At 41.1% G+C, this 15,236-nt stretch overlaps 1 protein-coding gene across 1 annotated transcript in view; it reads left to right on the forward strand.

Annotated features, from left to right (window-relative positions):
• Nucleotides 1-15,236, forward strand: part of LOC128459940 (dihydroxyacetone phosphate acyltransferase) — a 62,835-nt gene that overhangs the window by 580 nt on the left and 47,019 nt on the right. The gene's annotated exons all lie outside the window — the stretch shown is intronic.

The following is a 15,236-nucleotide window of genomic DNA, read 5'->3' on the forward strand; positions in this document are numbered from 1 at the left end:
TTATTATTAGGGCCCGAGCACCGAATGGTGAGAGGCCCTATTGAAATTGTAAGGATTTTTATTAGGGCCCGAGCACCGGATGGTGAGAGGCCCTATTGAATCTGTAAGGATTTTTATTATTATTATTATTTCCCTTCGGGGGGCTTTTTCAGGGTCTAGACATGCTCAAAAAGTTGTGAAACTTTGCAGGAAATTCAAGGTCTGCGGACAATTTAGTATTCTGGAGTAATTTGAATTGGGCGTGGCAAAATGGCTCAACAGCGCCCCCTGGAACCAGCCCCTAGGTTTCCACATAAGCGATTTTCCCCAAAATCTAGACACTGGTGTAACGTGACTAATCATAGAAAAAAGTCTATTGGAGCATTATGAAAAATGCAACAGGAAGCCCGCCATTTTGGATTTAGTGGCCATTTTGGCCAAATTCCACATTTTTACTTTAATGTACTTGTCGTAGAGCTTTCATCAGATCAACTTCAAATTCAGATGAGTGTCATCACAACAAGATGGAGATAAAAAATGATTGAGGGATTTTTTTTTTATCACACCGTGTGACCGTGGCATGGCGTTAAAAATTGGTTACACGCCATCAAAACACGGGCATCTGTATCTCGGACATACATGTTCCAATCAAGTCCAAACTAGACATGTAAGACAATAGTCCCCGCCTGATGACATCTATGCATAAATGATGACTTAAAACCGCAGCGCCCCCTGGTGGCAACAGGAAATGTCTTGTTTTTTGCTTGTCTTACACTTGGATGAATTTCTCCTCATCCACTGACCTCAACCATGTCAAACTGTATCAAATGGGTCCCAAGACATTGACAATGAAGACATAAGATTACCGTGACTTTTCGTCAAACGCCATATGAATGGCGTGGCATTAAAGTTCATCAACTCGCCGTGAAACACGAAATTGCTGTAACTTCAGTGTTCATGATTCTATCTCTCTCAAACTACATGTGTGTAACAACAGCCCCCCCCTGAAGATATTCATATGGTTTTAAGAAATGGGCGTGGCAAAAAAACTGACCAGCGCCCCCTATAGGGCAACCCCGGCACTACGATGGCCGACATTTATACAAATCTATCGGGACATGTGTCGTTTCATAACAAACAAAAAAATATCTTGGATAGGTATGCTTGACCAAACAGGGAGGCCGCCATTTTGGATTAAGTGGCCATTTTTTTTCCATATTCCACATTTTTACTTGATGCACTTGTCCCAGGGCTTTCATCAGATTAACTTCAAATTAAGATCAGTGCCATCACAACAAGATGGAGATAAAAAGTGATTAAGAGATTGACCTTTCGTCACACCGTGTGACCGTGGCGTGGCGTCTTGAGTTTGATTAAACGCCATCAAAACACGAGGTTCTGTATCTCGGACATACATTGTCCAATCGAGTCCAAACTAGACATGTAAGACAAGGGTGCCATCCTGATGACATCTACACAGAAATTATGACTTGAAATTACAGCGCCCCCTGGTGGCACCAGGAAATGTCTTGTTTTTTGCTTGTCTTACACTTGGATGTATTCCTCCTCATCCATTGACCTCAACCATGTCAAACTGTATCAAATGGGTCTCAAGACATTGATAATGAAGGCATAAGATAACTGTGCCTTTTCGTCCAACGCCATATTAATGGCGTGGCATCAAAGTTCATCAACTCGCCGCGAAACACGAAATTGCTCTAACTTCAGTGTTCATGGCTCTATCTCACTCAAACTAAATGTGTGCAACAACATCCCCCCCCTGAAGATTTTCATATGGTTTTAAGGAATGGGCGTGGCAAAATAACTGACTAGCGCCCCCTAACGGGCAGCCCCGGCACTACGATTGGCCGACATGTACAAAAATCGATTTGGGCATGTGTCTTTTCATAACAAACAAATAAGTCTCTTGGATAGATATGCTAGACTAAACAGGAAGCCCGCCATTTTGGATTTAGTGGCCATTTTAGCCCTATTCCACATTTTTACTTTGATTTACTTGTCGTAGAGCTTTCATCAGATCAACTTCAAATTCAGATGAGTGTCATCACAACAAGATTGAGATAAAAATGATTAAGGGATTTCTTTCCCTTCACACCGTGTGACCGTGGCGTGGGGTTAAAGTTTGGTTACACGCCATCAAAACACGAGCATCTGTATCTCGAACATACATGGTCCAATCAAGTCCAAACTAGACATGTAAGACAAGAGTTTCGGCCTGATGACATCTACACAGAAATTATGACTTGAAATCACAGCGCCCCCTGGTGGCAACATGAATTGACATGTTTTATTCTTTGATGAACTGCTCCTGGCTGCTTTAAGATATACAGCTCAAATGAGCTCAGTCAAGTCATTGAATCAAGGTCAGAATTGTGACATTTCCTCAAACCATTTAAACATTGAGGTGCGGCGAAGGATCATCCTTCGCCAAAGGACACGATGTTTTCATAAGTCCACTGTGCATTGTCCTATCACTACCAAACTTCTGTCACTTTATATGAGTACAAGCCTGAACAGCTCTATGTGTCAATATTTCCTCAGTGTCATAGCGCCACCTACTGATTATCCATGAAACAGGAAGTACTTTGTTAATCCACACTGCCTTATCCAACCGGCTCCAAACTTCTGACCTATGATCACAATCCTGATCTGAACAGCTCCATATATAAACATTAGTTCAGGGTCATAGCGCCACCTACTGATCAGTGTGAAAATGACATTGTGGTAAAATTTTCCAATTGACACGAAACTGCTCACGCTACATCAGAGCGGCTACTTGAACAGATCTATAAGTCTGTGTGTAATAATAGTGATGGCGCCACCTACTGGCAAACCTACTGCCGCAGAGCGCAAAACGCATGCAACGTGGAGAAGTGCATGCTCGATCGATGATGTGCGCTTGGTCATCGATCGCTCTCTCCACCGACCGCAACAGGCTTCAACGTGCGGGTGCTCGGGCCCGCAAGTGCTACAACGTAGCCCTAGTTATTAGGGCCCGAGCACCGAATGGTGAGAGGCCCTATTGAATCTGTAAGGATTTTTATTATTATTATTATTATTATTAGGGCCCGAGCACCGAATGGTGAGAGGCCCTATTGAATCTGTAAGGATTTTTATTATTAGGGCCCGAGCACCGAAAGGTGAGAGGCCCTATTGAAATTGTAAGGATTTTTATTAGGGCCCGAGCACCGAAATCGGTGGGAGGCCCTATTGAAATTGAAATGATTATTATTATTATTATTATTATTATTTTTCTTAGCTTAAATGAATTGGCTTTTTGAGGGCTTTAATGTGCTCAAAAAGTTGTAGGAGTTTGCAGTAAATTCGAAGGCGGCGAAAATTTACGTATTCTGGAGTATTTTGAAAAGGAAGTGGCAAAAAGGCTCAAGAGCGCCACCTACGGAAAAGCCCCTCATTTAGCATTCACCGATCTTCAAAAAAAACAAAGACTATTGTGTATCATGACTAGATGCACAAAAAAGTCCATCAGTGCATTATGAATAACGCAACAGGAAGCCCGCCAGTATGACTTTAGTGGCCATTTTGGTCATATTCGATATTTTTTGTTTTAAGTACTCCTCCTACAGCTTTCATCAAATCAACTTACAATTTAGACGATCGTCATCACAACAAAATGGAGATCTAAAGTTATTGAAGGATTAAGTTTTAGCAAAACCGTCTGACCGTGGTGTGGCCTCAAAGTTTGATTAAACGCCATCAAAACACGGGCTCCTGTATCTTGGACATATTTTGTCCAATCGAGTCCAAACTATACACATAAGACAAGAGTCGCGACCTGAAGACATCGGTACAGAAATCGTGACTTAAAATCACAGCGTCCCCTGGTGGCAACAGCAAATGTCTTGTTTTTCTATGTGTTACAGTTTGATTCACTACTCGTAGGGCCTTCATTAAATCAACGTAAAAATTTGATGCATGTGTTCAAAACAAGATGAAGATCTAAAGTTAACGAAATTGCAACTTTTCATAATACTGTGTGACCGTGGTGTGGCTTCCAGTTTGAGGAATGAAAACATCTATATCTGGCAGATGTGCTGCAATATTTAGTCACTAGATGGCAGTGTCAGACCATGCTTTGTGTTATCTATGCATTAACAGACTGTGTTTACAGGGTGGCCAACTTTAGAGGAGAATTAAACCTTTTACAGCATTGCTCAAACTTTGGTTTTAGTCTCAATCGCTAAGTTCTTCCTTCATGACAACTCTGAGGGGGGTGTATTTTATTTTAACTCCCTCGTTTAAGCGATATAGATGTTTGAAATTCACGTGACGTCACAGTGTAAGCTGTGCGGTGTGTTGTGAGTTTGGCTTTAACCAGTTACAAGTGAACGCCTCATGAAATGGCTTACACCCACATACCCGGTAAATTACACACTTTGATGTTCTGCTCCTTCTCCTGACGGTCACGGTAACGATGTCTGCGCCTCCGTTTCTGTGGTAAGTCACGTTAAGTATTTTATTTCGATGTGATTCGCAGGGTGCCTTTGAATCAGCCGTGATAGCTAAGGGACGCTAATCCGGGAGCTACATACCAGCTCAGTGTATATCAACGGGTTCGATGCGAATGCCAGCTGTTACCGAAACAACCGCCATGAACCCAGGTCCACCAAGCAGAGATAAGCGTTCGTTTATAAGGATGAATCTGAGACAGGAGACTGTGTGTCGGCTTCTTTTTCGCTAGCGCCGGAGGCTAACTAGCTCGCTAACAAGCAAGCTAAGAATATCTTCGCATGGGTGCAGTAACTGTTCTTCGATTCGATTGGGGTTATTACCGACAAACACCGACATGAAACGACATGAGCGGGTCCACCCAGCAGATATAAGCGTTACTTTATGCGGATGACTCTGAGACAGGAGACTGTTTGTCGGCTTGTAAGTTAGTTTCGCTAGCGGGCTAGCGATGCTAACTGAAACCTGAGAAACCTGAGTGTTTAAAGTCACATCTGCATTGCAAGAGCAGCTGTTCAAAGGAGCATTACGTGTCCTAAAGCTCTTTCTTCAGAGTAGTGTTGTAACGTGTTACAGTGAAAAGTAACCGTGTCTCCCACCTTCAGTATTTAAATCGTTAATCTCAGACAGACTTCACTGAATTCTTTTGTTAAATATGAGTAAATCATAGCCTTGTAACTTTACTAGAACAGACAGTGTCATACAGAATTGTAGGCTAATATGCACTACCTATTTCCTAAGCTGAAATGATTATGATCTGATTAACTTTGAATTAATATTTTATTATTACCATGTAAAAGTCTGTTAAGCAGATAACATGGCACATGTATGACTTAACATATCTGTGTATTTGTGTTCAATGTTCCTCTAGGATGTCCAGCGTGAGACACAACTTGAATCCAACCAGACTGAACACTGACTCCAGGTACAGACCTGTTTTCATTACTTACAAAGTATTGCACATAATACATAATGTGTTAAATTATAATGCAATACTTTTAATGTGAAATAGCTCCATACTAAACATTCATTGTCATGGTAGTGCACGTTTTAATCCAAAAGCATATTCAAATACATAGTTGAATATCCACCGAAAATAAGAATACACACTTTGTTCATATGTAACTCTTTCTCTATAATTATGACATACTTTCATGTTTCCTATCATTTTATTAGGGACGGACGAGCCTGAAGGACACAGCTGTGATGACCATGTTCTGTCTCTTATGACAAAGCAGAAATATAAAACACTGGGTTCTTATCTAAAGTGTATCAAATCAGATCTCCACCATGTTGCTGCTGAGGACATCAGGTGCTGCAGTTCTTCATCTATGAAGATGAAAAAACTCACTGTTAAAGAATGTTTTGTGTTGTGTATGAAGCACAACAGATTTCAGATAGAACCGTTGTACTGTGGTCTGGGTTTGTATCCTAATGGTTAAATGCACATATTTTAAGTCGCTTTTGATAAAAGTACTGAAAGAAATACAACATTGTAAAAATAGATAAAATGTCTTTCTACCTCATCTGTAATATTCAAGGTGATAATCTCCCACAGAGCTATTGATAACAGTCCACATCAAGTCTCTCCACTTCCCTCGGTGTGAAAACATAATTATATAATTAATTTGAGAACTGTTTACAACACTGATGTGTGGAGATTATAATCATATCTAAACTGTCATATTCACTGTAAAACTCCATGACAGGCTAAATAAACGCGGTGGGAATAGTAATGGTGGATATAATATATTGTAACTTTACTAGAACAGACAGTGTTCATAGAGAATTTGAAAATGATGTACACTACCTATTTCCTAAGATGAAATGATTATGATCTGATTATTTTTATGTTTCCTCTCATTTTATTAGGGACGGACGAGCCTGAAGGACACAGCTGTGATGACCAATTGACCATGTTTTGTCTCTTATGGCAAAGCAGAAATATTAAACACTGGGTTCTTATCTAAAGTGTATCAAATCAGAAAGCAAAAGATACACATTGTTGTAATAAGTTTTTATTATTTTAACCAACCATAATAAAGATAGAAATGAATTGTTATCCATGACAATGAGCAATGACTGTTACCACTAAACAGTTGCAGGCCATCTTTATTTAAGGGAGGAATTTAGAAGTGTTGTGTAGCTTCTGATGATGATGCAGTCGTCCACGTGTTGACCACCACGTTGCTGCTGACGACATCAGGTGCTGCAGTTCCTCATCTATAAAGAGAAGAAACGCACTGTTAAAGAATGTTTTGAGTTGTGTATGAAGCACAACAGATTTCAGATAGAACCGTTGTACTGTGGTCTGGGTTTGTATCCTAATGGTTAAATGCACATATTTTAAGTCGCTTTTGATAAAAGTACTGAAAGAAATACAACATTGTAAAAATAGATAAAATGTCTTTCTACCTCATCTGTAATATTCAAGGTGATAATCTCCCACAGAGCTATTGATAACAGTCCACATCAAGTCTCTCCACTTCCCTCGGTTGGAAAACATAATTATATAATTAATTTGAGAACTGTTTACAACACTGATGTGTGGAGATTATAATCATATCTAAACTGTCATATTCACTTTAAAACTCCATGACAGGCTAAATAAACGCGGTGGGAATAGTAATGGTGGATATACCAGCCTTCAACAGAATAATGGTGAAACATAGTTACTATCACATGCAACTTACACGTGTAGCATATTGATATTAACTTATTATAATAAAACATAAAGTCTCAACCAAACATACGACCCTGCAGCTAACTTGCTTCAATCTGTTCATTAGACGTGTTAAATAAACGGTAACTTTTATAACAGTTTTATATTAAAAAAGCCTTGCGGCATGTAAGCATATGATGATAGATAAAGCAATAGGTTTTGTTGTAGTATAGTTTCAAGGTTACTTACCTCTAGTTCATAGAGCCTCCTGCTGGCTACAGTAAGTGAAGCGATAGTCCTTGCCGCAGTGCCGAAACGCATGCAACGCAGAGACGAGCGCTTCTCATTGAACGTTCTCTCTTCACCGACCGCAACAGACTTGAAATTGCCTGTGCTCGGGCCCGTAAGTGCTACAACGTAGCCCTAGTTATTATTATTATTTCCCTTCGGGGGGCTTTTTCAGGGTCTAGACATGCTCAAAAAGTTGTGAAACTTTGCAGGAAATTCAAGGTCTGCGGACAATTTAGTATTCTGGAGTAATTTGAATTGGGCGTGGCAAAATGGCTCAACAGCGCCCCCTGGAACCAGCCCCTAGGTTTCCACATAAGCGATTTTCCCCAAAATCTAGACACTGGTGTAACGTGACTAATCATAGAAAAAAGTCTATTGGAGCATTATGAAAAATGCAACAGGAAGTCCGCCATTTTGCTTTTAGTGGCCATTTTGGCAATATCCCACATTTTTACTTTTACGTACTTGTCCCAGGGCTTTCATCAGATCAACTTCAAATTCAGATGAGTGTCATCACAACAAGATGGAGATAAAAAATGATTGAGGGATTTTTTTTTTATCACACTGTGTGACCGTGGCATGGCGTTAAAAATTGGTTACACGCCATCAAAACACGGGCATCTGTATCTCGGACATACATGTTCCAATCAAGTCCAAACTAGACATGTAAGACAATAGTCCCCGCCTGATGACATCTATGCATAAATGATGACTTAAAACCGCAGCGCCCCCTGGTGGCAACAGGAAATGTCTTGTTTTTTGCTTGTCTTACACTTGGATGAATTTCTCCTCATCCACTGACCTCAACCATGTCAAACTGTATCAAATGGGTCCCAAGACATTGACAATGAAGACATAAGATTACCGTGACTTTTCGTCAAACGCCATATGAATGGCGTGGCATTAAAGTTCATCAACTCGCCGTGAAACACGAAATTGCTGTAACTTCAGTGTTCATGATTCTATCTCTCTCAAACTACATGTGTGTAACAACAGCCCCCCCCTGAAGATATTCATATGGTTTTAAGAAATGGGCGTGGCAAAAAAACTGACCAGCGCCCCCTATAGGGCAACCCCGGCACTACGATGGCCGACATTTATACAAATCTATCGGGACATGTGTCGTTTCATAACAAACAAAAAAATATCTTGGATAGGTATGCTTGACCAAACAGGGAGGCCGCCATTTTGGATTAAGTGGCCATTTTTTTTCCATATTCCACATTTTTACTTGATGCACTTGTCCCAGGGCTTTCATCAGATTAACTTCAAATTAAGATCAGTGCCATCACAACAAGATGGAGATAAAAAGTGATTAAGAGATTGACCTTTCGTCACACCGTGTGACCGTGGCGTGGCGTCTTGAGTTTGATTAAACGCCATCAAAACACGAGGTTCTGTATCTCGGACATACATTGTCCAATCGAGTCCAAACTAGACATGTAAGACAAGGGTGCCATCCTGATGACATCTACACAGAAATTATGACTTGAAATTACAGCGCCCCCTGGTGGCTACAGGAAGTGACATGTTTTATACTTTGATGAACTGCTCCTGGCTGCTTTAAGATATACAGCTCAAATGAGCTCAGTCAAGTCATTGAATCAAGGTCAGAATTGTGACATTTCCTCAAACCATGTAAACATTGATGTTTGGCGAAGGATCATCCTTCGCCAAAGGAAACGATGTTTTCATAAGTCCACTGTGCATTGTCCTATCACTACCAAACTTCTGTCACATGATAAGAGTACAAGCCTGAACAGCTCTATGTGTCAATATTTCCTCAGTGTCATAGCGCCACCTACTGATTCGCCAGGAAACAGGAAGTACTTTGTTAATCCACTCTGCATTATCCAACCGGCTCCAAACTACTGACCTATGATCACAATACTAATCTGAACAGCTCCACATATAAATATTAGTTCAGGGTCATAGCGCCACCTACTGATCAGTGTGAATATTAAGTTGTGTTAACATTGTCCGATTGACACAAAATTGCTCACGCTACATCAGAGCGCCTACATGAACAGATAAATAGATGTCTGTGCGTAATAATAGTGATGGCGCCACCTACTGGCAATCCTACTGCCGCAGAGCGCAAAACGCATTTATTGTGGAGAAGTGCATGCTCGATCGATGATGTGCGCTTGGTCATCGATCGCTCTCTCCACCGACCGCAACAGGCTTCAACGTGCGGGTGCTCGGGCCCGCAAGTGCTACAACGTAGCCCTAGTTATTATTATTATTATTATTTCCCTTTGGGGGGCTTTTTCAGGGTCTAGACATGCTCAAAAAGTTATGAAACTTTGCAGGAAATTCAAGGTCTGCGGATATTTTAGTATTCTGGAGTAATTGGAATTGGGCGTGGCAAAATGGCTCTACAGCGCCCCCTGGAACCAGCCCCTAGGTTTCCACATAACGGATTTTCATCAAAATCTGGATATAGGTGTATCGTGACCAGTCATGAAAAAAAGTCTCATGGAGCATTATGAAAAACGCAACAGGAAGTCCGCCATTTTGCTTTTAGTGGCCATTTTGGCAATATCCCACATTTTTACTTTTACGTACTTGTCCCAGGGCTTTCATCAGATCAACTTCAAATTCAGATGAGTGTCATCACAACAAGATGGAGATAAAAAATGATTGAGGGATTTTTTTTTTATCACACCGTGTGACCGTGGCATGGCGTTAAAAATTGGTTACACGCCATCAAAACACGGGCATCTGTATCTCGGACATACATGTTCCAATCAAGTCCAAACTAGACATGTAAGACAATAGTCCCCGCCTGATGACATCTATGCATAAATGATGACTTAAAACCGCAGCGCCCCCTGGTGGCAACAGGAAATGTCTTGTTTTTTGCTTGTCTTACACTTGGATGAATTTCTCCTCATCCACTGACCTCAACCATGTCAAACTGTATCAAATGGGTCCCAAGACATTGACAATGAAGACATAAGATTACCGTGACTTTTCGTCAAACGCCATATGAATGGCGTGGCATTAAAGTTCATCAACTCGCCGTGAAACACGAAATTGCTGTAACTTCAGTGTTCATGATTCTATCTCTCTCAAACTACATGTGTGTAACAACAGCCCCCCCCTGAAGATATTCATATGGTTTTAAGAAATGGGCGTGGCAAAAAAACTGACCAGCGCCCCCTATAGGGCAACCCCGGCACTACGATGGCCGACATTTATACAAATCTATCGGGACATGTGTCGTTTCATAACAAACAAAAAAATATCTTGGATAGGTATGCTTGACCAAACAGGGAGGCCGCCATTTTGGATTAAGTGGCCATTTTTTTTCCATATTCCACATTTTTACTTGATGCACTTGTCCCAGGGCTTTCATCAGATTAACTTCAAATTAAGATCAGTGCCATCACAACAAGATGGAGATAAAAAGTGATTAAGAGATTGACCTTTCGTCACACCGTGTGACCGTGGCGTGGCGTCTTGAGTTTGATTAAACGCCATCAAAACACGAGGTTCTGTATCTCGGACATACATTGTCCAATCGAGTCCAAACTAGACATGTAAGACAAGGGTGCCATCCTGATGACATCTACACAGAAATTATGACTTGAAATTACAGCGCCCCCTGGTGGCTACAGGAAGTGACATGTTTTATACTTTGATGAACTGCTCCTGGCTGCTTTAAGATATACAGCTCAAATGAGCTCAGTCAAGTCATTGAATCAAGGTCAGAATTGTGACATTTCCTCAAACCATGTAAACATTGATGTTTGGCGAAGGATCATCCTTCGCCAAAGGACACGATGTTTTCATAAGTCCACTGTGCATTGTCCTATCACTACCAAACTTCTGTCACATGATAAGAGTACAAGCCTGAACAGCTCTATTTGTCAATATTTCCTCAGTGTCATAGCGCCACCTACTGATTATCCATGAAACAGGAAGTACTTTGTTAATCCACACTGCCTTATCCAACCGGCTCCAAACTTCTGTCCTATGATCACAATCCTGATCTGAACAGCTCCATATATAAACATTAGTTCAGGGTCATAGCGCCACCTACTGATCAGTGTGAAAATTACATTGTGGTAAAATGTTCCAATTGACACGAAACTGCTCACGCTACATCAGAGCGGCTACTTGAACAGATCTATAAGTCTGTGTGTAATAATAGTGATGGCGCCACCTACTGGCAAACCTACTGCCGCAGAGCGCAAAACGCATGCAACGTGGAGAAGTGCATGCTCGATCGATGATGTGCGCTTGGTCATCGATCGCTCTCTCCACCGACCGCAACAGGCTTCAACGTGCGGGTGCTCGGGCCCGCAAGTGCTACAACGTAGCCCTAGTTATTATTATTATTTCCCTTTGGGGGGCTTTTTCAGGGTCTAGACATGCTCAAAAAGTTATGAAACTTTGCAGGAAATTCAAGGTCTGCGGATATTTTAGTATTCTGGAGTAATTGGAATTGGGCGTGGCAAAATGGCTCTACAGCGCCCCCTGGAACCAGCCCCTAGGTTTCCACATAACGGATTTTCATCAAAATCTGGATATAGGTGTATCGTGACCAGTCATGAAAAAAAGTCTCATGGAGCATTATGAAAAACGCAACAGGAAGTCCGCCATTTTGCTTTTAGTGGCCATTTTGGCAATATCCCACATTTTTACTTTTACGTACTTGTCCCAGGGCTTTCATCAGATCAACTTCAAATTCAGATGAGTGTCATCACAACAAGATGGAGATAAAAAATGATTGAGGGATTTTTTTTTTATCACACCGTGTGACCGTGGCATGGCGTTAAAAATTGGTTACACGCCATCAAAACACGGGCATCTGTATCTCGGACATACATGTTCCAATCAAGTCCAAACTAGACATGTAAGACAATAGTCCCCACCTGATGACATCTATGCATAAATGATGACTTAAAACCGCAGCGCCCCCTGGTGGCAACAGGAAATGTCTTGTTTTTTGCTTGTCTTACACTTGGATGAATTTCTCCTCATCCACTGACCTCAACCATGTCAAACTGTATCAAATGGGTCCCAAGACATTGACAATGAAGACATAAGATTACCGTGACTTTTCGTCAAACGCCATATGAATGGCGTGGCATTAAAGTTCATCAACTCGCCGTGAAACACGAAATTGCTGTAACTTCAGTGTTCAAGATTCTATCTCTCTCAAACTACATGTGTGTAACAACAGCCCCCCCCTGAAGATATTCATATGGTTTTAAGAAATGGGCGTGGCAAAAAAACTGACCAGCGCCCCCTATAGGGCAACCCCGGCACTACGATGGCCGACATTTATACAAATCTATCGGGACATGTGTCGTTTCATAACAAACAAAAAAATATCTTGGATAGGTATGCTTGACCAAACAGGGAGGCCGCCATTTTGGATTAAGTGGCCATTTTTTTTCCATATTCCACATTTTTACTTGATGCACTTGTCCCAGGGCTTTCATCAGATTAACTTCAAATTAAGATCAGTGCCATCACAACAAGATGGAGATAAAAAGTGATTAAGAGATTGACCTTTCGTCACACCGTGTGACCGTGGCGTGGCGTCTTGAGTTTGATTGAAACGCCATCTAAACACGAGGTTCTGTATCTCGGACATACATTGTCCAATCGAGTCCAAACTAGACATGTAAGACAAGGGTGCCATCCTGATGACATCTACACAGAAATTATGACTTGAAATTACAGCGCCCCCTGGTGGCTACAGGAAGTGACATGTTTTATACTTTGATGAACTGCTCCTGGCTGCTTTAAGATATACAGCTCAAATGAGCTCAGTCAAGTCATTGAATCAAGGTCAGAATTGTGACATTTCCTCAAACCATGTAAACATTGATGTTTGGCGAAGGATCATCCTTCGCCAAAGGACACGATGTTTTCATAAGTCCACTGTGCATTGTCCTATCACTACCAAACTTCTGTCACATGATAAGAGTACAAGCCTGAACAGCTCTATGTGTCAATATTTCCTCAGTGTCATAGCGCCACCTACTGATTCGCCAGGAAACAGGAAGTACTTTGTTAATCCACTCTGCATTATCCAACCGGCTCCAAACTACTGACCTATGATCACAATACTGATCTGAACAGCTCCACATATAAATATTAGATCAGGGTCATAGCGCCACCTACTGATCAGTGTGAAAATTAAGTTGTGTTAACATTGTCCAATTGACACAAAATTGCTCACGCTACATCAGAGCGGCTACTTGAACAGATCTATAAGTCTGTGTGTAATAATAGTGATGGCGCCACCTACTGGCAAACCTATTGCCGCAGAGCGCAAAACGCATGCAACGTGGAGAAGTGCATGCTCGATCGATGATGTGCGCTTGGTCATCGATCGCTCTCTCCACCGACCGCAACAGGCTTCAACGTGCGGGTGCTCGGGCCCGCAAGTGCTACAACGTAGCCCTAGTTATTATTAGGGCCCGAGCACCGAAATCGGTGGGAGGCCCTATTGAAATTGAAATGATTATTATTATTATTATTATTATTATTTTTCTTAGCTTAAATGAATTGGCTTTTTGAGGGCTTTAATGTGCTCAAAAAGTTGTAGGAGTTTGCAGTAAATTCGAAGGCGGCGAAAATTTACGTATTCTGGAGTATTTTGAAAAGGGCGTGGCAAAATGGCTCAAGAGCGCCACCTACGGAAAAGCCCCTCATTTAGCATTCACCGATCTTCAAAAAAAACAAAGACTATTTTGTATCATGACTAGATGCACAAAAAAGTCCATCAGTGCATTATGAATAACGCAACAGGAAGCCCGCCAGTTTGACTTTAGTGGCCATTTTGGTCATATTCCATATTTTTTCTTTGATGTACTTGTCGTACAGCTTTCATCAGATCAACTTCAAATTTAGACGATCGTCATCACAACAAATTGGAGATCTAAAGTTATTGAAGGATTACGTTTTAGCAAAACCGTCTGACCGTGGTGTGGCGTTAAAGTTTGATGAAACGCCATCAAAACACAAGCTTCCATATTTCAGACATAGTTTGTCCAATTGAGTCCAAACTAGACACATACGACAAGAGTCGCGACCAGAAGACATCACTGCAGAAATTGTGACTTACAATCACAGCGCCCCCTGGTGGCAACAGGAAATGTCTTGTTTTTAAGACGTGTTATGTTTTTATGTACTACTCGGAGAGCTTTCATCAGATCAACTTAAAAATTAGATGAGACTCTACAAAACAAGATGAAGATCTAAAGTTATCAAAATTTAAACTTTTCATCAATCCGTGTGACCGTGGTGAGGCTTAAAATCTTGATGTGCAAAATGAAAAGACCTGTTTTCATTTCAACCATGTATGTGTTTCATGGTCTTATACTGACCTCTAGTGGCTTTATATTGCCGGCACAACCTACTTGTACCGCAATATTAAGTCACTAGAGGGCAGTGTAGGATCATGGTTTGACCAAGGCACAAATTGTGTCACCTAAGGCAGGGGTAGGCAACCTTTACTATTTCCTCCACTCTTCCCCCAATTTAAAGCTGTCTGTTGCCGCACAACATATTTGATAACACAGGTTATAAAGTTATATATATATATATATATATATATAGTCATGCAATATATATAAAAACTATAGTTTGTTGCATTTATTAAATAATAGAACGACAATAAAGACAACTGTTGACATTTAACTGCTATTTTTACCTGTTACAAAATAGGAAAACACCAAACTCTGACCATGGCGTGGAGTCAAAGTCTGATCACACGCCATCAAAACACGAGTGTCTGTATCTTGGACATATTTGGTCCAATCAACTCCAAACTAGACATGTAAGACAA

This window comes from Pleuronectes platessa, chromosome 17 (genome assembly GCF_947347685.1).
Source record: "Pleuronectes platessa chromosome 17, fPlePla1.1, whole genome shotgun sequence".
Classification (NCBI taxonomy): domain Eukaryota; kingdom Metazoa; phylum Chordata; class Actinopteri; order Pleuronectiformes; family Pleuronectidae; genus Pleuronectes; species Pleuronectes platessa.